Source organism: Cervus elaphus, chromosome 32, assembly GCF_910594005.1.
Source record: "Cervus elaphus chromosome 32, mCerEla1.1, whole genome shotgun sequence".
In the NCBI taxonomy this organism is placed as follows: domain Eukaryota; kingdom Metazoa; phylum Chordata; class Mammalia; order Artiodactyla; family Cervidae; genus Cervus; species Cervus elaphus.
The window spans coordinates 21,010,022-21,034,045 of NC_057846.1; positions in this window are offsets into that span (position 1 = coordinate 21,010,022).

A 24,024-nucleotide genomic window follows, 5' to 3' on the forward strand; every position below is an offset into this window, starting at 1 on the left:
TCCTATGAGATAGCATAATCACACCCACTTTACAGATGAAGAAATTGTCATCTATTTCAGGATTCAAAACCAGATCCATCATCCTTAACTCAGATATTATGCAGACTTTAAAAATAAGTAGGATTCTAGGCGGAAGCTGCTGTCTCTTCTGGCAGGTTGCAGATGACTCTGTAGACACATACAGTTTTTGGTCCCCACCGTGACACCTCATTATACCTTCCTCTCCTCCGCTAAGAAGGAAGGCTCACCCAAAAGGGCTCCCTTCCTCATCAGGTGAACTTTATCACCCAGAGCAGCTGACCATAGCTGGGTGTTCAGAGGGAAGCACTGTGGTGGTGGATGAACACTGTTTATGGAGCACCTCCTTACTATAGAACATCTGCTTACCATATACCAGCTTCCACTGGAGAAAACACTGTGTTAAAACAGAAGATTCCTGTCTTCAAGTTTACCTTCTCCCGTGGGAAGAAAGACATGGACAGAAACAAATAAGCTGACAGTGAGTGGTCAGAATTATGCTGAAAAGAAAAGGGTGAGGTGACTGGTCGGGATGGAGAGAGTCCCAGGAGAAGTAGGAAATCCAGGTTAGCTGGTAGAGTTAGGGAAAACCTCCCAAAGAGTTGAGTTAGAGCTGAGACTGAGTAATGGAGAGAGACATCTTCTAGGATTCAGGGAGGGGCTTACAAGCTGAAAGCATCAAGCACAGAGATCCTAAGAGGCAGAAGAGCTTATCACCAGTGCAGCTGAAGCAGAGAGGGAAAGGAGAAAAGGAGAGGGAACCTGGTGGGGAGAGGAGCCCTGGTCCCCATGGGAGCATTTTTTAGGAAAGAGATGCTGACTTGATTGGATTCAATTTTCTTCCCCACCATTCTGTCTGCTGAGTGGAGAATGGACTGCAAGGGCATGTGGTTCAGAAAGGGGTGGAAGAGATAGAAGTCAAGCTGAGAAACAACTGTGGCAAGTTTATTGCAATGGTACCTAGGAGAAGTGTTCAGGTCTGAATGTTTTGGGGGGAAGAATTGCTGTTTAGTCGCTAAGTCATGTCTGAATCTTTTTCAACCCCATGGACTATAGCCCACCAGGCTCCTCTGTCCATGGGATTATCCAGGCAAGAAATACTGACGTTGGTTGCCATTTCCTCTTCCACGGTATCTTCTCAACCGAGAGATTGAACCTGCGTCTCCTGCATTGCAGGCGGATGCCCTGAGCCCCCAGGGAAGCCCAGGGGAAGAATAAACAGGGATCAGCAGTATTTGAGACTGCACTGGGTAAGGGATCAAACATGGCCACTGGGTTTGTAGTCTGAGAAACAGCGTTCTGAAGGCGGTACTAACAGAGATAAGATTTGGGGAGGGGCCAGTCTGGACTGGCTCTTCTGAGGGCTGTATTATGATAGGGTAACACACAGGGAGTGGATGACTAATGATTCTGGAAGTCTCCTTTGCAACCAGAAAGTTTTGATGGACAGAAATGATTTTTGATAGATTTTAGCCATTATGATTGCAAAGTAAAAACTATAGCATAGCAATTTGGGGGAAAGGCCAAGGAAAATGTTGGGTGAGTCACATTTGCTATGTACATCAACCCTGCCATTCTTTTCCAATTGTTTTTACTTGTTTTCTTCAAACAACATGAATTGTCTAACATCTCCATCTGATTTTTAAATAGCCAGCTTTTATTGGTGTCCAGTGGAGCAAAGGGATCAGTGGCTATTTCATCTTGATGGCTTATTTTGTAATTCAGACCTCAGTAGGTGAGTTGCAGGTTGCCTATGCAAAGGTGATGCCTTCCCAGTGAGACAAGAAACATGGACTACCCGAATGAAGTGGGCGGGTGTGTGCGTGCATGTACTTGCCTAATGTTCCTGGAGTGCTATCAAGATGAAAGTTTCTGGTTACTATCATGAGATTATTCCTGGTCTTTTGTTCTCTGAAGGAGAGCAGAGATGCCTAGGAGTCTCTGTGGAGGATCTCTCTCATTTCAGGGAAGGCCGTATCAAAATGCCAGGCAGGAGATAAGTAGAATTGATGCATGTTTGCCAAGAGTATGGAGGTAAAGTCAGTGACAGAGCAGGTCCCTGAGATAATCCACAGCCCAAAGAATGCATTACTGGGGATTTTGGTACCAGCTACAGTGGAGATGTAGTAAGTGATACAATGTAAGTCATGACCTCCAAGTCCCTCAGTTTGTTTATCTGTGAAATGGAAACATTAAGACTCCTCTGTTGTTTTGCTGTTCAGTTGCTCATTCATATCTGACTCTTTGCGACTAAGTCATAGGAATTCATATTTAAAACTAACTAATTAAAAGAAACTAATATATTTCAAGTGTATCTGTACTCTGATGACCCAAAGGGTGGGGCGGATGTGGGGTGGGAGAGAGGTTCAAGAGGAAGGAGATAAATGTGTGCATATGGCCGATTCACTTCTTTGCACAGCAGAACATAACCCAACTATATTCCAATTTATTTTTTTAAGAGATTAAACTAAAACCCCTGTTATTGCTGCAAGAATCAGGTTTAGGGACTTCCCTGATGGTCCAGTGGTTAGGACCCTGTGTTTCCAATGTACGGGGTGTTGGTTCTACCCCCTGGTTGGGGAAATAAGATCCCACATGCCGTGTGGTGTGGCCAAAAAGAAATTTCAAACTAATATATTTTTTAAAAAAGAAAAAGGCTTATAATCTGGTTTAAACAATTAGCTTAATTTTCATAGGAATTCTTCTTTGCCTTTTACTTGAAAAGTTATGTAAGATTTCACATCAGGGCAAGAAGATCTGTATAGATTCTCATAGTTAAAGGAATTGGTAGCCAAAATAATAGACAACTGGTTTCTACAAGTTTTTTAAGTATTATTATTTGCCACTAAAATTCTTTAATTCACTGAAGTGCTCTGGAACATATGATCGTTTTCTTTTCTTACGAACATCTGATGAGAGTCACTGTCATTTCCAAATTATGGTCCTTTCTAAAATCATGCACAAAATGCAAAAGTTTTTATTAGCTGATGATTGCCTACTGACCCGTGTGTTAACTGGGAGTGACTTGTGCTCTGCTGGCAATAACTTTGCCAACCTACAAGGGATCACTGGTACAGGTAGGATTTATATTAACATCATCTGCAGAAGCTAGTATTGAACAAATTGAAAGAATTAGAGTAGGAAGCTCAAAAAGCTGAAAGGGTAGGCTTTGTTCTCACCCCTACCCGAATCCATTCCTGACCCCAGGATATACAAGAGAGATACATGATTTTCCCCATATCCTAGCTAGGAATCGAGACTAAACCATACTTAAAGAGCCTAACTGGATAGCGTTTCTCCTAATCATGTGTGATAAGCTGCCTGGTTCCGTCCTCAGTAATTCCTCCACTGCCAAGGTTCTGGGAGACTATTTTAAGCCAGACCTGGTAACCCAACTCCACCTCATGGTGAGACCCATTCCGCCATATAATCTCAGGGGACTCACTCAGAACTCACCAGACCCTCCTTCATCATTAACTGCCTCGTGTTAGAACTTCCTACCCTCATTCCACATAACTATATTTTTGCCTTCTTTGTTGTGCAAAAGTCTTAGGCCCTCTAGAGGTATCTAGAAGCAGCATAACATACTGCTTAAAATATAGGCTTGTTGATCAGATTGACTTAGTTAGATTCCTAGCTCCAAAAATCACTAGTTCTATGAGCTTGGGAAAGATATATTAATAGAAACTTTCTAAACTTCAGTTTTTTCGAATGTGAAATAGTCACAAAAACTATCCTTCATTCACTTCTGGAAGAATTAGAAATACTCTATGGAAAGCAGCTAGCAGACCTCTCTCTTCGTAGTTCATTGCTTGTTGCTATTTCAGTTCTTTGGGCATGATGTGTGTATATGTGTGTGTGAGGATGAACTTTATTTATTTATGTTTTAAACTTTTTATTTTGTATTGGGGTATAGTCAATTAACAATGTTGTAGTAGTTTCCGGTGAACAGCGAAGGGACTCAGCCATACATACATATGTATCCATTTCCCCCCAAACCCCCCAGCAAAGGGACTCAGCCATACATACACATGTATCCATCTCCCCCAAACCCCCTCCCATCCAGGCTGCCACATAACATTGAGCAGAGATCCCTATGCTATACTGTAGGTCCTTGTTGGTTATCCATTTTAAATATAGTATGTACATGACCGTCCTGAACTCCATAACCATCCCTTCCCCTCTGCAACCATAACTAGGGACTTTGTTTTGATTTCCTGAGTCCTTCCCTTTAACCCAAAATTTTGAACCCCTATAACACTGGTCAGATTTTCCTAGCACCAGCAGTCTTGTTTCTCATCTTGTTACAGGATAGGATTGGTTAAATTTTTTGAATAGTCTGTAGTTCCCTTCTACCAAAAAGAGACTTTGCAATTGCTGAGATGAGCATGAAAAGAAAAATCAGAATTTAAAGACTAAGGAGGTACTTCAGGGCACCATGGCAGGTTGTTCTGGACTGTCCAGTAGGTAGATGGGACAAAAGAACCAGAACAGACAGGCAAAGTTCTAAAGTCAACCTAATGTATTATTTGCTGATTCACTTGGGCCATCTACCTCCTGGATGAAGACAGTCTGCTCCACCAGTGAGTCTTCAGGTGACTCTGCAAAGATGATAAAGAATGTTACATGTGTGCACAACTTGTGAAGCAATGAGAACATGGTGTTTCCATGGAATACAGTCAGTGGCGTAACATTTCTGAAAGGAGTTTTCATTATTAGCATGTGAAAGTGACAGTATGGCATAAGCTCCCAACCAAATGTCATACGGAACCTCAGAAGTAGAATGGGAAAAAACCTCCAGGTTCTTCAGTATAAAAACAGCTTATGTCCCTCTTCAGATTACAAGCCATTCACACTTCTTATTGTTATTATTAGTCATGAAGTCATGTCTGACTCTTTGTGACTCATGGACTGTAGCCTGACAGGCTCCTCTGTCCATAGGATTTCCCAGGTGAAAATACTGGAGTGGGTAGCCATTTCCTTCTCCAGGTAGTCTTCCCAGACCAGGAATTGAACACACGTCTCCTGCATTGGCAGGTGGATTCTTTTATCACTGAGCCACTTGGGAAGCCTTCCAGATGACAAGAAAATCTAAAAAGATGTTTTGTTATTATAGAAACACTCATAGAACAATGCTTTATTCAGGACAGGACATAATGAGGGATTCATTTTCAACCTCAAACTGGCTCGTCCAATTTGATATAAATTCATTATGGAAAAGAGCAGCAGTTCATTAACTCCTAGAAACTTTCCGCTTATTAAGTAATTAATGAGTTTAACCTTTATGTTAAATATAAAATAATAAGAAATGCCATACCTTCAAAACCTGCAATAATCCATAGTTAGTTTCATCCATTTGATGGAAATTATCACCTATAAACATCAGAGATATTAATTTGTTGAAAATCTAGTCTGTGCTCTGGTTGTGAGCTGTCCAGTGGCTGTATTGTTTCTCTTCAATTAGATGGGATTATTTCATTTCCAAAGACTTTTACACAGGTGGTGTAGCTGTTCAGTGAAATATAATCCAACTCAGCCCCTTCTGCATCCAATAAAATCGTCAGTCAGTGCTGGGGGAGCAATCATGGAAATGATGAAATAGCAGTAGTGCTGAAAATAAGCAATGGAAAATTCTGCAAAAGCTAAAATTATACCACCGGGACTGCCTTGATCACCACAGCCCTTGTCTGGCCGAAAATCAGTTCTCCCTAAGAATTGAGAACCTGTCCTTAGAAAGGAAAGTGTGCTCATGTGGTAAAAAATCACCTTCCTGGAGAATATTCCCTTAGTATGACTCTGTCTGGTGTTTATAAGGCAGTCTCTACTTATCTCATCCACATATCAAGTGTTTGCTCTTGTTTTGTGGTGTGATTGCTGTCAGAAGTATTGGGTTCTATGGGTTATTTATCTAAGGCACTAGTGTCTGCTTGATCATAGGCCATTCTTAAAATGTCTAAACCAGTACAAATGAGGCATTAGAATAAATACATAAGAAGCAATATATTCTAAAAGTCTGAAGTATTTCTTGCTTCATCGAAGAGAGTCTACAGCCAATTTGGGAAGAGTGGAAAGGTTATCATTTGCTGTACTGGGGGAAAAAATAAAGGAAAATCAGCAAAAGTTAGACTCTGCTAGAGCTAGCTATTAAGTCCAAAAGACCACTATCTTGACTCAATTAGGGAAAAGAAGTTGAAGGGTGACTGTGTAACAAGAAAGCCTAAAGTAATAATTTTGAAAATGGGAGTTCAAACAAGTTGGAAAAAAAAAAAGAGCAACATCAGGAATGTTTTGAAGAATTAATTAAAATTAGTCTGAGCACTGACCAAAGCAGAGGACGGGAGTTTCCTCTCTTCCTTCCTTTTTATTTTTTAAAATAATCCCTGCAGAAGAACCAACCAGAAACTCTTGTTTGTTCTAAAGCTTCAGAACTACCATCACCACCACCACCCACCAAGTTATTTTAATTTAAACTTCTGTCTGAAATGTCTCGCTTTCATCCTGTTATATAACCTATTTGTGGTCAACCAGTTCAGCATTAGGTAGTTCAAATATAAGATCTGTTCCCTAGCTTAATGGTGTATTTAAATATATATTGTTTTTAAACTATTACATTGGCTGCACAGAGAAGAAGCAAAATAACACAGCAAGTATGGGTGGTCTTTTGAAACTGTCATTTGTCTTGGCATAAGAAGTGGGCTCTGTCTCTCGCTCTGAATGTGCCCCGACTCTGAATGGAAGTGAACTTCTCTGGGCTTCTGTTTCCCTGTCTACTACCCAGAGGCCATCTCGGCTTGAACGCAGTCTCTCACACCAAGTTACTGCTCAGGAACTAACCACACAGGATGAGAAGCTGAAACTCCCGTGAGAAGGTTGTTTCTTTTAGGAGCTAGAATTTTTCTTTCAAACCAATGGAATAACACTTGGTAAATTAGAGCTCTGTCAACTACAATTTCTGCCATTTGCCTCCTTTGAACGAAAATAAGTTCACCATGGTGCTCCCTAGGCTCTTAGAGAATGCAGCCGTGTGTCTCTAAAGCGTGCTGAGTTCCTTAAAAGAATGTTAGCGTGTATATTTATATTCATTAAAAATTCAGGGAGAGAAGCAACATGTCAACATTTAGAGAAAGAAAAACAACCATTTAAAAAAGACCATTTAGGTAGATTTTATTCTATATGCAGGGCCTGGAGGGTTTCTCAAATGAAGGCAAAAAAGAGACTAGTTAGATCAAGCCAATTGGCTGCATGATTGTAACTTTGTAAATTCCATAAATCATTCAGCCCAGAACTCTGAGTTAACAACCTATACCAGTAGAGGAAGTTTTCAAATAGACTTTTAAGTGTCACTAATGTTTTCCCAAATTCCAGTTGAACTTGTTGTCTTGTCTGTCTTGGTTTCGGGTTTACTGACCTCACTATCAGTAATGGTCCTTGCATTGGGGCTTTTCACTCTTCATATCTATGGGTCTCAGGCCACCTGTTCTTTCCAAGGACATACCCCTGCATCTGTGCTCTTATATGCTTTTCCTTAAAGCAACTGAAACTCGACTTTATTATCATCTCCTACTTAGCCTTCTTCCAAAAGCTCATGTTGGTCCTGACATTTGACTTATGTCCTAGAGCATTATATTAAGCCTGATACCAATATCAGTAGACCACTTTTTTTTTAATATAAACTTTGTCACTGGATCAATTGACATATTATATTTGTTAAAGTGAGATAACGTTGGTTATTTTTTTTTTAATTGGATGGCCGCTAGTGATTTGAATAATGGGTATTTTTGGAAATACAAATGGTAGAAGCACAGCATGCAGGTAAGTTAAATACAAACTCTACCTGAGGATCAGCAGGTATTCTTGATGACTAAGTATCCACATTTACTTTCTGGTAGTTCAGCATCTCTCTAATTACAAGTATATTTCATGCCCATCTTATCAGGATTCTTAGAAGAGAATCCTACATACAAATTAGTGTAAGCAGGAGCTACCAACATTTTCTTGTAGTTCAGAATACTATGATCTAAGCATACAACCTACACTTCCTCCCAGTGCTCCTGAAGTTAGACAATTCAGTATAAAGGCTTGGAAATAAAATTAGACCTAATATATTATACTCATGGGTTGCTGGCTTAAAACTCACTAAACATGCTTCTGCTGCTGCTAAGTCATTTCAGTCATGTCTGACTCTGTGTGATCCCATAGATGGCAACCCACCAGGCTCCCCCGTCCCTGGGATTCTCCAGGCAAGAACACTGGAGTAGGTTGCCATTTCCTTCTCCAATGTGTGAAAGTGAAAAGTGAAAGTGAAGTCGCTCAGTCGTGTCCGACCACAGCCTACCAGGCTCCTCCATCCATGGAATTTTCCAGGCAAGAGTACTGGAGTGGGGTGCCATTGCCTTCTCCGTACATATTAATCATTTTGACAAAGTAACTAATGTTTCATTATAAGAATACATTTGAAATAAGTAGAATTTGGTTTTCCCATAATTATTTGATTTTTTTTTTTAATTTTTCTTTGGGAGTTGACATATTACTGTTATATGCACAATGACATGCTGACTTCGTTATCTTGTTATTTAGTCCATTGTATCCTTGAGGTTGATGAGGACAATTGTATGTCACTAATATTTATCAGTCACTACATTTGCCAACTGCCCCAACTTTTTATAAAGCTGTGATTAGATTTACAGTCCTACACCCTTTCTTGGCCATGTGCGTGCAATTCTTTTGAAACTACTTTAGCCTATAGGTCTTTGACTTGGAAAAATATTTCTCAGTGCATGCTGTTCCACTAAGCATTTTAAATATAACATATGGTTTCATTTAGTCAATCCATTCATGAATATTGAAAAAAATGAATCAGACCTTTTAAGACTTAACCTATTTTCTTACTCTCATTATTTTAAGGCCAGTGGAAAAGCACATTCATTTTGCAAGTAAATAGATATGAGGAATATTGGATTTGTAACCATATTGTGGTTGGCTTATGTTAAAAATATTCTAGTCTTGATAAATAGGGCTCTTTATAAAAGTATAATGAAGTATTACTTTGTTCCCTTTAATTTAGAATCATTGAATTCAATTTCATTCTGAAAAGGAAAACATTCATGTAGTGCTTAATAGTCTCTCTGCATGCATACAAAAATACATGCATACCCATATATATGTAAATGTCTTAAAAATTGACCAACTGGACATGGAAATATGCTTTAGAGAAATAATCAGAATATGGTTGAAGAATACTTTATATGTTCATGTATTTTAAGCATGCATATTCTAATACCTACAGGAATTTCTAGTTTAGAAATAATTTTCAGCTGATGTGTTATAAAAAGTACTATAGGTGAAAGTAAAGTAATTAAAATTTGACTTTTTAAAGAAAAAAAGTAGTATTAATATGGAATATGTTCCTGAGGAAAGCTTTGATATTCAACTCGACATTGAAACATTCTCTCTCTTATTTTCTGATGCCTTTAGTGAAATAAGTAATACTATACTTCATATAGCAGAGTATTATATTATGTTTTATGAAATGCCTACCCCCTTTATATTTTTAGTGTGAAATATTAAAAAAATTATAAACAAAACTTTTTAGTTCATTAAGCAGGGTCCTATATCTCATGGTAAGAAGTTGTCTTATCCAGAATGAGCATGTTTAGACCTCATCTGATGTAAACTCTTAGATGTATTTTATGCAGTTGGTAACCATGGGTCTTTTCTTTTGGCTCCTCAGAGACCACTCTCTTCAGTTTCCCTCTAATTTCTCTGCAGCACCTTCCCTAGTCACTGTGCAGAACTGCCTTTCTATTTTCAATCAACACTCTGTATCAAGTGTTTGCATCCTCCCAAGAAAATCCTATCTCTGATAGCAGCTATAGCTACCACCTGTGCTTAGATGACTCAAATCCAGATTTCCAGCCTGGCCTCTCCTTGGACACCCGGCCTATGATTCCCACTGCCCACCAGAACATGCCCAGTCATCTCTCTCTCTGAGGCTCAAAGCGGAGCTCAGGCTCTTCCCCCCAAACCCTGACGACCTTCTGGTGCTCCCTACTGGGGCGACACCCACCCCTATCCTCACAGCGGAACAGCAGACCATGGGAGTCATTTTTCCCACCAGCCTCTCTCACTCTTCATATCCAGGTCCGTTTGATTTTGCCTCATGTATTTCTTAAATTCGTTCTGGTCTCTCTATCTCTTGCCAAATCCCTGGTCCAAACCCACCTACATCCTGCTTTGTTCATCACCCTGGTTTCTTAATTAGACCCTTCACATCGAAGGTTGCTACTTTCCCGTCCATTCTCTGTGCTGTAGCAAACCAGAGTGTCCTATTCCCATATGTAAACTTCCTGATGACTTCTCATGTGCTTCAGGGGGAAAAAAAGACCAATATTCTTTTTCTAACTTTTTATTTTATATTGGAGTGTAGCCAGTTAACGCTGGGATGGTTTCAGGTGGACAGGAAAGGGACTCAGCCATACATGTACATATTTCCAATCTCCCCCAGACTCCCCTCCCATCCAGGCCATCACACCACGTAGAGCAGAGTCCTGTGCTGTCCATGATGTCCTTGTTGGTTATCCCTCTTAAATATAGCAGTGTGTACATGTCAGCCCCAAACTTCCTACCTCATCCCCCTGCTCTTCCCCACTAGCAAGCTGTGTTTGTTTCTGTGAAGGACCAATATTCTTAATGTAACATCTAATATTATGAATAGGCTTGATCCTTGTCTACCTCACCACCTTCGTTTTGAGCCACTTTCCCACTGGTTCCTGCCCTTCAATTACTGCAGCATTGTATTTTCTTGAAATAGCCACATTTCTATCTCTAGACTCATGCTGTTCTAGAACTTCAGTGTTGACCATTTTCCATCAAGAAGTGGAGTCTGTTCATCTAGCCTTTGAACTCAAGCAGGCTGATGACTGCTGTAACCAGTAGAGATTAAGGCAGAAGTGATGCTGTGTGACTTCTGAGGCCAGGACATTTTAGAGGAATATAGCTCCCTCCTGGCTCCTTGCTCAGATAGTCCTACTTTGGAAGATGAACCACAAAGTTGTGAGGAAGTCCACACCTCACTTATCCAAAGAGACCTTGTGGAGAGGCCAGGATAGGGATGAACCGAGGCCCTCAACCAATAGCCTATGAATGACCGGCCTTCTGACTATTCCAACCTCTAGCCTTTATGTTTACCAGTCAGATCCCCAGAGCTCATGAAGCAGAGACAAGCCCCCCACGCTGTGTCCTGTCCAAATTCTTGACCCTTAGAATCTGTGAGCAGCCAATGGTGGTTTTATGCTGTTAATTTATGGGGTGATTTGTTTTACAGAGTTAATCAGAACCATCACCCTGGCCTTTTTCAGGCCCTTGCTCTTAGACTCCATCTCCTGTTTTAACTTTTCCTTCTCCTTTTCTACACAAATCTTCACTAACCACTCAATAATTAATTTTTCCTTATCCTTCAGAAATTAGCTCATATTTCAGCAAAGGGCAATATAGTTGTAAAGAATACATGACCAGAAGCCCATGTATCCTGTACCAAAGGAAAGAATGGTAGAATTATCTGACTTGTCATGACCGTCAGACACATGGCCTCAGGCATCCTGGAAGCTAAAAAGTTTACTAAAATCTACAAAAAACAAGAAGGAGGTCAACCCATATTTCATGCCCAGTATTACATGCAGGATAACACATTTTCTATCATTTTTAAGTTTTTAGTAATTTCTTAGCTCTTGGTAAGAAATTCTCACTCACTTCAGGTCAAGGTTAGAATAACTACTGTCAAAATGGCTACAACTGTGTTTCTCTCACCATAGTCTAGGGAATATTCTACTAGGATGACAGAACATGGCAGAGCTGTGTTAGTTTTAAAGAAAATTGGGAATAAACTGTGAGGAGACACAGGACCACTTTAAAAGTTTTTATGTAATTTCTAGATAGTCTGTTTTAGTCCTAGTTTTGCTTTCACAAATGTTTCCATAAGCATGCACAGTTTCTTCTTTCAGGGCCAATAATTCATCAGAGCACTTTGCCCTTATACCTTTATGATATTTTAGGCATTCCAGACTCTCAAATAACCCTCCCACCAATTTACTGGTTCATTATATCATAAACTCTCCACTTTTATTTGAATGAAGGGTAGGCTGGCAAAGAGACAAATGGGTATGTTTGATCTTGCAACTGCATCCAAAGACACTGTCTCAGCTTGAGCCCAGCAGTTTGTCTTATTACAGATTATTGTGGTTATGAAAATGAAGCTTTGGGGTTTGTTTTGTTTAGTTTTTATTTCTTTTTTATTGAGGTAAAATTGGCATATAGGATTATATTAATTTCAAGTATACAGCATCATGATTCACTGTTTGTATATATTATGAAATGTTCACCACAAGTCTATTTAACATTCATCACAGTGCATGGTTATGTTTTTCTCCTTGTGATGAGAACTTTTAGATCTTTCAAATATGCATTACAGTATTATTAACTTTAGTCATAGTGCTGCACATTATATCCCCATGACTTATTTATTTTACAACTGGAAGTTTGTATCACCTTTTCACTCCTGCACCCATTTCACCTACCCCACCTCTCCCACCTCTGGCAACCACCAACATGTTCTCTAAATCTATGCGTTTGGGGTTTTTGTTTGTTTGTTTGTTTTAGATTCTATGGTAAATGAGATCATATGGTATTTATCTAATTTATTTCATTTAGCATAATGCTTTCAAGGTACATCCATGTTGTTACAAATGGCAAGATTTCATTCTTCTTTATGCCTTTGTAATATTCTATTGGTAAATACACAGCATCTTTTATAACCATTCATCCATCAGTAAACACTTAGGTTGTTTCCACACCTCTGCTATTGTAAATAATCGTGCAATGAACACAAGGATGCATTTGTCTTTTGAGTTAGTATTTCATTTTCTTCAGAAACAAAGAATGTCTTCCCAGGAGTGGAATTGCTGCATCATACGGTGGTTCTATTTTTAATTTTCTGAGGAACCTCCATACTTGTTCCCGTGGTGGCTGCACCAATTTACATTCCCAGCAGCAGTGCACAGGGCTTCCCTATTCCCCACATCCTGGCCAGCACTTAATATCTCTTGTCTTTTGGACAATAGCCATTCTGACAGGTGTGAGGTAATATCTCATTGTGGTTTTGGCGTGTGTTTCTCTGATGATAAGTGACATTGAGCATTTTCATATACCTATTGGCCATGATCTGTATGTCTTTTCAGATATAGAGTTTGCAGGTTTTCATTTCTTTTTGCAATTACATGAGTAGATACACTAAAGCTTATACCATCAAACAAGTGTGCGCCTCTAAACTAGTTCCCTTGAGAGGCCCCTGTCTTATCAGCCCTGTTTACCCTGATTCAATGTGAGTTGCAGTGGCCACCAGAGAGGACCTTCTGGTCAAAGAAAAATATCAGTTTCATTACTTTGGGTCCGTTGGCCACTTTTCCTTGTGCCAGCATATTTTCCTTTCCTACTATTTCCCCTTGATCCCACTTTAATCTGTGCCTCTCTTCCTTCTATTGCTAAAGTCAGCAGCTCAAGAAATTGTAGGGACCAGTCTAGAGCTGAGGAAACTCCTCTAGAAAGAAAAGCTATACTGTTGAATTAGTATCTAAGAATGCCAAGGATACTCTGAATATGACCAGAAAAAGTCAAATTTTGCCCAAAATTATATTTGCATTTTAATGAGAGACCTAGGCTTTCTCTGTGAGCATTCTGTGTGTAATTCTGAGAATTTTGGTTACCGTAAGTTAGTAAAATCTACACACAGACACCACAGGCCGCCATGCCGGGCTGTGCCTCGTCATTCAGTCCTGCACGACTCTTTGTGACACCATTGCTTGCAGCCTGCCAGGCTCATCTGGGGATTCTCCAGGCAAGAATACTGGGCTGCCATGCCCTCCTCCAGGGTTTCTTCCCAACGCAGGGATCAAACCCAGGTCTCCCACACTGCAGGCAGATTCTTTACCATCTGAGCCACCAGCAAAGACTGCAGGCAGCTACCTACCATTAAGCTCCTGCTCTATGAAATAGAGGCAAAGTCAGCAAATATGGGGCCATTTTTGACCCCAGGGTGGGGTGGGGGGGACATCACTAATCAATCATAAACCCTTTCCCACGACCTAGAGTAAACTTCTCAATCTTTACCAGAGCCATGGAGGCAGCCACTACCAACCATCTAAGTTGAATCAGAAAATGCAATTTATGTACCATTTCACAAATAGAAGAGAGCCCATTTTATCCAGAAATTTGTTATGAAAATTGAGATCTCATGAGGAACAGAGGATGCCAGCAGGAGAAAGAAAGAGGGACCTAGAGGTAACCCCAGGACACCCCTCAAGTCTGCTCACAGCAGCATGAGACTAAATTAGACTGATGGAGTTCGTTAACTGTCATGTTGGAAGGCACAGGCAAGCTGATCCTGCTATGAGAAATAAAACAAGTAAGTTGCAGCAAGGACAGATGGGATGCGGGACAGTATTCAGCCTCACTAAACTCCAGGCCACCGGTCCTAATGAGGTACACTGTGGCGGCAGTCCGGACAGAAATCTCTGAGCTCCTGAGCGCAGACCTGGGGAACAGAGACCCATCCTGAAAGGTCAGCCTTTCCAACTGATGCATACAGAGATGAACGGAATCTTTAATCAACAGTAAAGTTCATTAAGTCAATTAAGCCAATCCCAGCTGTATTAGCTATAAAAACAAAGTCTAGCTTGAGTGGAAATACCTATTCTTACAAATAATCAAGATGAGACATGGGGTTTTAATTTAAAGGACATAAGACATGACCCATTTTCCCAAAGGAATTAAACTGCACTCTACTTTTTCTCTCTACTTTGTCACGACAACCAGTGTTCTGGGCCAACTTTCCAGTGGTAGCTGGTGCCAGCTGCTGTCCAGGGGCTTCGGTGAGAGCCTAGGCCTCCTCCAGGACCACCCACCACTGCCCCCACCCTTCAGCGAAGGCCATTTCATTGTTAAGGATGGCTGAGGCCTCAGCTCTGCATAATGGCAGACAGGTGGTCTTGCAAGTCCTTAAATCCCCTTCCTCTTGTTAGAATGTTCTTAGCAGGGAGAAGAGAAAAGTCACACTTAAAAATAGCGTCCCGAACATCTTTGTTTTTCTCCATTTGGACTTCCTTCTAGATTTCACAAAACGGCAGCTATCACCAAATACAGTCATTCCTAGTGCAGGTGTTCAAAAACCCCAATTTCATTGTTTCATGGTTTCTAATTCATAATTTTCTAATTTCAAGGTGACCATTTTAATCACACTTTGTCTCTGGTGTATTAGAGATAACCTTCATTATCTTAGAAACACAGAGTTTGTTCTTGAAAAATTTGGGGAATTTCTAGGCTTGTATCAATGAACTGTTTCATAAATCAATCAATCTTTACTGGTTATTTTGGAGACCTGATATTTTCAGCCAGTTAAAATACCAGAGTGATTAAAGATCCGACTCTGATGATTCAATTTAATGTGGGGTGAGTGGTTCTTTTTCCTGCTTCAGAGACATTTATCCTTCAAGGTGGTATTACACAGATGACTGAGATAAATAAAGCACTTTGCAGAAATGTGCTCAATAAAGCAAAATTGTATTATATCCATTTTTCTATTTTTCTTTCTTTATAACCTTGAATTTCTCAAGTTTTTGGTGCTATCAAGGCACTTGAGGTTATCTGACCCACAGAAGTTTTCCAAGCAGTGAAACTTTTTGCCCCATTTACAAAAATATGCTTAATTCTAAATCTCAAGTAGCAACACAGTTTGCTTTCACTTCCTTGTTAGCATGATGTGTTTTTGGTTTTAGGTTTTTACCTAACATCTTATTTGTAAAAGCAGGTTTCACAACAGCTTTGTCCTCCTCTCCATAGATGTCCCCCACGAAGGTCTCTGAGAAAACCCTTCTTCTGTGGGACCTCTGAGTGCAGAGCAGTTACAGAATTAAGATGTAAATAGAAAATGTGATGCGATCCATTGGCCAAGCTATGTCTCTAACATTATCCACAAGCAAAATATATTTGCTTAACAGAGTATTGGAAATATGTGCTTAGGTTCAATATATACTCATGATATCATTAGATAGTCACATCATAAACTAAAAATTATTTCTGTGCCAATGAACACAGGCCATTAACATATGCAATTTAGATATTTTCTCTTTTTTTGTAGTTTCTTAAAATTTGTCATTAGTATACATTTTAGATTTTTCCAGCATTGATTTGTTTTATGTACATAATAATAAGGGGCTTCCCTGGTGGCTCAGATGGTAAAGAGTCTGCTTGCAATGCAGGAGAGCTGGGTTCAATCCCTGGTCAGGAAGGAAGATCCCCTGGAGAAGGGAATAGCAACCCACTCCAGTACTTTTGCCTGGGAAATACCATGGACCAAGGAGCCTGGCAGGCTACAGTCCCTAGCGTTACAAAGAGTAAGACCAACTGAGCGACTAACACATTCACTTTCACAAAATAATAGTGACAGTCACTTTTAATATCAACATATGAATTAACTGACAAATACAGCAGCTCTCGCCAGCTATCTACTTTACTCATGGTAGTGTTTATATGTTGATGTTACTTTCTCCATTGCCCCACTGTCTCCTTCCCCCACTGTGTCCACAAGTCCATTCTCTACATCTGAGTCTCCATTCCATCCCTGCAAATAGGTTCACTGAGTTTTGCAGTCATTAAGATGAGCATTGTAGTGAAAGAGGTATCATTGTTTATCCTTACATGCAATATTTAGCCTGTTCTACTTTGAAAGGAGAATGATTTTTGAGAATCACTTTTTCCCTACAAACTCTTTATTAATAAGTTTAATTGTGTCAACATTATAAAATTCAGATACACATGTGAGGTGGGAGAGAGTTTCAAGAGGGAGGCATATGTATACCTATGGCAAATTCATGTTGATGTATGGCTGAAACCAACACAATATTGTAAAACAATTATTCTTCAATTAAAAATAAATACACAGACACATACATACAGTTCATTTGGTTACAAACCTAAGAAATATAGTACCATGGGGTAAAATAATGATATGTGCTTTTAAAACATTTTTCCTTCTAGTTTTTAAACATTATTTTCCTTCTAGTTATTACTTGCCTTACATGAGGACCATATGATGGAATGATAGAATCCTATAAATTGTCATAGCATTAATTTGCATGCCAAACTTATATCAGTACTTACAAATGGAGCGTGTTATGAGCTTGTGAACATGTTCAGAGAGATTGACTAAGATGACTTTCTCTTGCTCTTTTACAAACTTAAGGGATCACTTTATGATTTATTTGTGATGTCTTTAGAGGAAAAATAAAGAGAAAAGATGTCTTAAAACTTCTGAGCAATGTAAGGAGCTTATGATATATCAAATAATAAAAGCAAACCACGAGAAGTTTATGGTGAGGCAGGAAAATATGTTGCATGTTTGCCTAGAGCTGGAAATGTTGTGGATATTTGGAGTTAGGGAACATCTAATTCTGAATGTGTAGTTATTTTGCTTGTACCCCTAGATAAATTACTGTTTATTTCTATGGGAGTAATGATTTTGTTTGTTTGTTTTGTTTTGTTGTGGTGGTGGTGGTTTTTGTTTGGCTCTGCCCATGGCATGTGGGATCTTAGTTCCCCAATCAAGGATCAAATCTGTGCGCCCTGTAGTGAACGCACAGAGCCTTAACCATTGGCTGGTTGATCAGGTGCTTCAGTCCTGTCTGACTCTTTGCAGCCCCATGGACTGCAGCATGCCAGGCTTCCCTGTCCTTCACCATCTCCCACAGTTTGCTGACACTAAAGTCCAGTGAATCGGTGATGCCATCAACCATCTCATACTCTGCTGTCCCCTTCTCCTTTTGCCTTCAATCTTTCCCAGCATCAGGATCTTTTTCAATGAGTCAACTCACCTCAGAGGGCCAAAGTATTGGAGCTTCAGCTTCAGCATCAGTCCTTCCAATGAATATTCAGGGTTGATATCCTTTAGGATTGACTGGTTTGATCTCCTTGTTGTCCAAGGGACTCTTAAGGTCTTCTCCAACACCACAGCTCCAAAGCATCAATTCTTTGGCACTCAGCCTTCTTTATGGTCCCACTCTCACATCCTTGCTTGACTACTGCAAAAAGTCCGTAGCTTTGACTATATACAGACCTTTGTTGGCAAAGTGATGTCTGTGCTTTTTAATACACTGTCTAGGTTTGTCATAGCTTTTCTTCCAAGGAGCTGACATCTTTTAATTTCATGGCTGCAATCAATGTTCACAGTGATTTTGGAGCCCAAGCAAATAAAGTCTATCACTGTTTCCATTGTTTCCCCATCTATTTGTTATGAAGTGATGGGACCAAATTCCATGACCTTAGTTTTTTGAATGTTGAGTTTTAAACCAGCTTTTTCACTCTCTTTCACCCTCATCAAGAGGCTCTTTCGTTCCTCCTTGCTTTCTGCCATTAGGGTGGTGTCATCTGCATATCTGAGGTTATTGATATTTCTCCCAACAATCTTGATTCCAGCTTGAGTTTCATCCATCCCAGCATATCGCATGATGTCCTCTGCATATAAGTTAAATAAGCAGTAAATTAACCACTGGACTACCGGTGAAGTCCCTCTTTTGGTTTTCAATGTTAATTCATTGAGATTGAATTGTTAACTTCCTCCTGGTTGTCTTGTAAATTTCTGCAAGAGAATTCTCAGCAGTTCCTTCTCTGCAGCCATTTGCCCTGATTAGCCAATGCCAGAATGGCACAGACTTGTGCTTGTGTGTTTGTTTGTTTGTTTTCTTTAACTATTTACTTAATTTGGAGATGTGACCCGAATGGAGAAAACCAAGAACAAAAAATGAATTGGCTGAATTGTCATCATTTGGCATGGCTGAAATGATTTAAATGGATGGGGATTTTTTTGCTTCAGAAAACTTTTGTCTAATAGTTTTCATAGGAGCCAGGAGAGCCAGAATTGTAATCTCAAATGCTGACATTCCTTGACAAGTTACTTTAGTTCCCTGCATCCCTCTGACCTTTATATAATGAGGATAATAATATTTATCTAGCTTAGATGAAATCTTCCATTGCATTTTTCAGAATCCTTCACATTGATAAAGTGATATTCCCTTTAAGACTCTTTGCATGCTTCACAAATACGAGTCATTTAACAGTTGTGCTTGCGTGCTAAGTCGCTTCAGTCACATCCAACTCTATGTGGCTGTATGGACTGTGGCCCACCAGGCCCCTCCGTCCATAGGATTCTCCAGGCAAGAATACTGGAGTGGGTTGCCATTTCCTCCTCCAGGGGACCTTCTCGACCCAGGGATTGAACCTGTGTCTCTTATGTCTCCTGTATTAGCAAGTGGGTTCTTTACCACTAGTGCCACCTGGGAAGCTCCTATTTAACAGACCGTGCTTCCTATTATTAATACAAACATGTATCAACCAAAAAAAAAAAAAAAAGAGAAATTGCATTTCACCACGGATTTTTAAATACAATAATAAATAATATTTGTAAGCAGTCACCTTGCATCAGACATTGTACAGTATCCCATTTAATTCAAGAGTAATCCTGTGCAACATTTTCTTCCTATTTTATTGTAGAAGATTACTATTGTAAAAGTGCTACTTCAGTGGTTAAGAATCTACCAGCCAATACTGGGGACATGGATTCAATCCCTGGCCTAGGATTAAGTTAATTAAGTTAATTAAGTTCCCCCATGCCATGGGACAACTAAGCCTGGGCACCACAACTAGAGAAAGCTGCAATGAAGACCTAGAGCAGCCAAAAGTTAGAAAAGAAAATATAAAGAAAAGACTGCTTAAAAATAATAAAGTGGGAGTGTCCAGACCATGGTACAAGCATCTACAACTTCCCAGGATTACCGAAAGCAAGCCATGTGAAAGTCGTATCCCATTGACGTATACATGAAACTAGCTCATGGACACCCCAAAGCAGAATTCAGTTGTCCTCTTGCCTGAGCTCATTACCTGGTTTAAGTGTAGTCCCTTTAGTGAATATTTGGTGTTTCTCGGCTGCCCAGCACGCTGGGAGCAACCTCTCCTCCCAGTTGGTGGAGATCTGCTCTCCCTCTCTCCAGATTGGAGTGGAACTGAAGTAAAAATTGCAAATCTCCTCCCAGGTGGTACCAGTGGTAAAGAACCACTCTGCCAGTGCAACAGACATAAGAGACCTGTGGTTTGATCCCTGGGTCGGGAAAATCCCCTGGAGAGGGGACTGGCAACCCACTCCAGTCATCTTGCCTGGGGAATCCCACGGACAGAGGAGCCTGGCGGGCTACAGCCCTTGGGGTCGCGAAGAGCTGCTGCTGCTGCTGCTAAGTCACTTCAGTCGTGTCCAACTTTGTGCGACCCCATAGACGGCAGCCCACCAGGCTCCCCCGTCCCTGGATTCTCCAGGCAAGAACACTGGAGCGGGTTGCCATTTCCTTCTCCAATGCATGAAAGTGAAAAGTGAGAGTGAAGTCGCTCAGTCGTGTCCGACTCTTCGCGACCCCATGGTCTGCAGGCACCAGGCTCCTCCGTCCATGGGATTTTCCAGTCAAGAGTACTGGAGTGGGGTGCCATTGCCTTCGTGCGAAGAGCTGGACAAGACTGAAGTGGCAGCACGCATGCTCACTGAGTCATCTGAGCCGTATCCTGCAGCCTCACACGAACTGGTTTCAGCACCTCTGACCAAGCTCCCTCTGGCCTTCTGCTTCTTGCATGTCCCATCTGAGGACTGAGATGAGATATTGTGGACTGGCTATCATTCCTTATGTGTACACAGAATGTCGGCCCTTCCCCAATTCAGCTACCTAGATTCGTTTGCACAGTATTTTTTGCTGAATGGTCTTGTTTGTATGTACCAATGCTGATATGAAAGGATAAAACCAAAGTAAAACTTCAAACATACTAGACATTTTTCCTCCCGACCAAAACTGACCTGTAGTCTTGATTTCATTTCTCTTGGAAATGTTATGCTAGAAAAAAAGATTGAGTTGAGCTTTTTCTCTTTTGTTACGTAAGGCTCAGCGGACTAAAGGAAGCCAATAAATTGCTCTGTTTTTATCACTGCCCGGAGCCAAGAATCTCTAGCCAGCTCCATTTTAGGAGTATCCATTGCTTCCACTGGCCATTAAATGTCTGTCTCCTGATGCTTTAGGAATATCTTAATTTTATCTTAATGTGCCATAAAAGTAATCATTGAAAGTGACTATTTGAATTGAATCATGTCACTTCCCAACCTAAAAACTCTAGTGGTTTTGAATCACTAGTAAACACAAATCATCGTCACCGTGGGTTTCAGGCAGCGTGGGATCCAGCTGCTGCCCTGCTCTGCTGCCCCGCCTGGCACCGTGTCCTCTTTGGCGGTCAGTCCTGCTGCATCTTGACCCACCAACAGCCTGCCTTCCCAAGCTTTTGCACATCCTTTCCTCTCCTTCTGTTTCCTACTCCACCTAATACCTCTACTATTTGTCCTGTTTCCTACAGGAAAGCTTTCACATACACCCAAGGCTAGAACTGACCCACTATTAAAAAAATTAAAAAATAACAAAAAAAATAGATTGGCCCTTTGTTGTATTCTTCCAAAATACCAGTTTTGTTTTTGTTTTTGTTTTTAATAACACAACTTATCAACAACAGAAACAGACTCACCAACATAGGGAATAAAATGTATGGTTACTAAAGGGTAAGAGGGGAGGTGGGGGAAGGATAAATTAGGAATTTGGGATTAGCAAATGCAAACTATTAAATATAAAATAAATAAACAGTAATATCCTATCATATACATAGGAAACTATACTTAATACCTGGTAATAAGCTATAATGGAAAAGAATATAAAAAAGAATATATATATAAACATATATGTATATATATATCAGCAACCCACTGTAGTATTCTTGCCTGGAGAATCCCGTGGACAGAGGAGCCTGGAAGGCTGCAGTCCATAGGGTTGCTAAGACTCTAGTCATGACTGAAGCAATTCAGCAGCAGCTGCAGCAGCATGCTTGTGTATATATATATATAACTGAGTCATTTTGCTGTATAACAGAAATTAATACAACATTGTAGATAAACTATACCTCAATTAATTTTTTAATTTTTTTAAAAAGTGTCTAATTTGTCATTATAATGCATTTATCACTTGTGTAAAGGTCTTCTAGACTTCTCACCCTATGAGGGCAAGAGTGGAGCTTGCTTTGTTAACCACTGTGTCCCTTATTATCTAGGAATATTCAACTAGGCAAAAGTTGAACAATGAATATTTGCTCAATAAATAAATGTAAGTGGGAAAATGTTATTTTAAAATGTCAAGAGTAGTCAATCTCTTACTTTCTCCTTTAAATGTTTACTTACTGAAAAGAATGTGTACCATCTTTCTAACCAGGGGAAAAAAAACTTTCCAAAGGAAAAGAAAGAAAAAAAAGAGCCATTTACTGATTTGATAAAATCTTGACTCCAAGAAAAATAAAAATACTCTAAAAATTCATTTCTGCTAATGAATTCATATTTTAACAAATATGAATAAATGTAAATATGAATATAACTTCTACCATGGTTTTCTCAATTCATTTTTTTCCTTTGTATTTCAGTGTCTAGCTTGTTCACAAAGCATTCCAAAGAAGGGAAAAAATTATATCACTTTCTAACCATTTCTTAAATATCATCATAAAATGTCTAAATTTGGGCTCAAAGTCTGAATCAGAAAATTTGAAACACCCTTTAAGAAAGTATAATAATAATAATAATAATAACCCTTGTCTCAACCAGTTTAAAATTTTATAGCATTTCTGTCCCAAAATGGATAGTGGGTAAGACTTGGGTAGGGAGAACCTCTTCCAGTTTTTTTTTTTTTTTTAATCAAATATAAAAACATCTCCAGCCTTTTTTTTTTTTCTCCAAATAAAAAACTTGTCCTAAGCAGATACATTTTTCACAGTGCTGTCAAAGGCAGGTCTAATTGCTTTTCATGTAAATTAAGAATGTGCACCTTTGTTTAAACAGTAATCTAGGTCAAAATGAGGGAGTGGTTTATTTGTTTTAGCTTATTTGGAGCTTTGAAATAGCACTGAAAGCATGGCAATAAAGTTCTTCTCTCTTTCTATTTATTTAAGTAAGAAAACATTCCTCTTTAAACTTTTTCCTCCTACTTTCCACTTACCAATAACAACAATCCACTGCACACATCACGAAGGCATTTGAAGATATTCATCAGCTTGGTTATTTTAAACACTTGGAATTTGGGTTTGCTGTTGTTTATTTTTAGATCCTTTTTTTTTTTTTTTAGATCTTTTATATTTGTTAAAACTTGATGAATCTGAGAACATGTGTAGAGTGGAAATATGGCTTTTGAGTTTATCTCAGTAAGAATTATAATAGGTTTCTCTTTCCCTCCTGTATACAGACACATTTGGGGGTTTCATCAAAAAAGATACAGACCAACCATGATTATCAGACAAGGTTTGAACATAGATTATATCACAGGGAGGAATTTCTGACTGGCCTTTTCTGGTTTATGGCACCAGTGAATTTAAGTGTGTGCCACCCATCACTGGCCACCTGTGTGGGGAAAAATTGTATCTCAGCAGGCTCTGCCTCGAACCTGGTGAAAAGGCTGTTGATTTGTTTGTGTATTTATTTTAAACATTTCCTGACAGGAGAGAATTTTGTAGACAATATGCACACAGAGGAAGCTTATTTTTAAAGATCAAAGAAATGTTTCTTCTCATTTATAAAATCTGTAGTATTAGTATAAGATCTTGTCTCTATAAAAATCTACTGTATGGGCTTTCCTGGTGGCTCAGTGATGAGGAATCCACCCACCAGTGCAGGAGACACGAGTTCTGTCCTTGACCCTGGAAGATCCCACATGCTGCAGAGCAACTAAGCCCCTGTGCCTTAACAACGGAGCCCATGCTCTAGAGCCCAGGAGCTGCAACTACTGAAGCCCAAGCGTCCTAGAGCCAAAGAGAAACCCTCGCACCAGAACTAGAAAGTAGCCTCCACTTGCC